The sequence below is a fragment of the Buceros rhinoceros genome, unplaced genomic scaffold (assembly GCF_000710305.1).
Source record: "Buceros rhinoceros silvestris isolate BGI_N320 unplaced genomic scaffold, ASM71030v1 scaffold676, whole genome shotgun sequence".
NCBI lineage: Eukaryota > Metazoa > Chordata > Aves > Bucerotiformes > Bucerotidae > Buceros > Buceros rhinoceros.
This window is the reverse complement of record NW_010416681.1, coordinates 1198-3518: the sequence shown is the minus strand read 5'-3', so window position 1 is coordinate 3518 and position 2321 is coordinate 1198.

The following is a 2321-nucleotide window of genomic DNA, read 5'->3' as shown; positions in this document are numbered from 1 at the left end:
CAGAAGACAACTGTAAGATTGTGTCTTCCCTGTGCTGTGACATTAGAATTTGTGTCAAGAGAGAACTACAAGACCTAGTCTTAATTTTTCTATCAGGAGAGAATTTGTGGGGTGAAATACTTGTCCCAAGACTGTATCAAAATTGGATCAGTGGTCTCTTGCTCTGAGACCTTAAGGTCTGCAGAGAACGGAGGAAGAAAATATGTACAGAAATGATGTAGTAGTGTTCATGAGCCAAACTGTAACAGAGCTAGCTGGGATTTTGCTCTCAGTTCTTGCTTTCAGTTCATTATGCTGATCATTGACCATGCTCAGATCAGGTTTTTTAAGGCAAATCATTAATTGCCACATGGAAGTGCTTGAATAATAGTGACTGTAAAGGAAGTCAGTTGAGATTAATGAAGTAAAAAAAAAAGTTTTACTAGAGACAGTCAGTAATTAGGATATGCATCTTGAAAGAAGTATTGACTTCACAGACTCAAGGTAAAATGCTACAGAAAAGAAGCTGGAGAATTGCTCAGTAACAACTATAAGGCCTGTAATGATCAAAGGAGTTAATATTGTTGTAAGGCAACAGTAAGCAAAATAATCCCATTATAAATGAATATATATGATACGGTTCCATAACTCTTAATGTACTGGAATGAGCAACATTATTTTCCTAATTTGTATATAAAAACTGGTATTTGCCAGTTCTTGTCAAAAGGCTGTATATTGAAAATGAGGAATAGCTATTGATCCGTGGAATTATGCGAGTTAATGTGATGGCAGAGTTGGCTTCAGTACTCAGGTAGAGACAGAATTGTTCTGAAGATGACAGTGATTCTTCTTTTCAAAAGAGTGAGAGAGACATAATTATGCTCTGTCCTTCATGTGCTCCAATCTTCTTTCTTGTGGCTGTAAACTGACACTTGTCAAAAGTGTGTCTGTGTCGTAGGATTTCTGTATTTTACATGCATACCAATGAGTGTATTAAACACAAATGCTAGGAATGTCAGAAGTTAAATAGCCTTTTTTTCTCAGCAGCTTTGACTTTTCAAGTATTTGCAGAAAGCCTTGAGAAAGCATTCCTTGATTTATGTCAGACATACCATGTTTCATGCATATGAAGTGTAAAATAACCTGCAGACATCAATGTTTTAAAATGTGTATGCAGATGGTAATTGCTGCTGTGGTCCTATGGGGAGCTGCTGTTACTGCAGAGTTCTGTATCACTCTGAACAGATCTCACACTCTTTTTCCCCGTAACCTGTCCCTGAATTAGAAGCTGTACAAAGTATATGCACTGGTGAGCTCTGAGCAAAGGTGGTCTGAGCTTCATCTTTTAATGTCCTTAACTCTCACTAGTCAATAGAAAGCAAAACAGCATCAGCATCAGTTCTGTAAAATGAAACGTCTGTTGGATATTGTGTGGGAAGACATGAGGGTAATGACTCTCCTTGAGAAAGATGCAATATTTCCTCTCTAAGAGTGCTGAGCACAAATGTTTCATTTTCTGCTGCCTGCTTGGGAAATGAGCGCATCTTCCAATGTATCATACCAGGAAATATAAAAAAAAAAACAAACAAACTTAAAATCAAACTTAGCAAAACCAGATTAAAATATTAAATGATCCTTGTCAGCAATGTAGAGGTCTGTTAGCCCAAACTATTTCTGGCCTCTAAAATGTTGAGTAGACAGTTCGAGTTTTACTGTCTCTTGGTTCTAACTCATTTCACACTGAGAACAGCTTTATAGGGTTCTATAGTAAAGTACATATAATTCTGTTTGACCCACTTTCTCATTTCATGAACTGGTAGATCAATGAAACAAACCATCACATTGATTGAATGCTGCCTGCAACACTAATGTTAATGGCTCCAGTTTTATTAAGTCCATTTTGAAATCCCATACAGGTGCCAGCATCTATAAAATGACAAACTAGCATCCTTATGCATGCAGCATAAATTCAAACATTAGAAGAAAAGCTAGTGATAGCACAAAAGAAATCTTTCTAGGATACTGCAGTATTTTGAGAAATTGTAAAGGAGATAGGGTTACTGTAAGTAGTACTGAGGATAATATGATATTGTGTTTTGTGCTGCCTTCCTGTGGTTGTAAGCAACTGGAGACCGTAAGAGGGTCTCTCTTTATCTTGATGTACGACTTCATGGGATAAACTCTTCTGGTTCTAGGTTTTCCGATTAGTAAGTAAATATCATTACTGGAAAAGAGGCACTAATATGAAATTCAGACCCAGAGTTTTCTGGGAATCTCTGGCCTCTAATAAGTTATTAAAGAGTGTGCCCAAATCTGTGTGATTTTAGGTCTTTGGTTTTCGT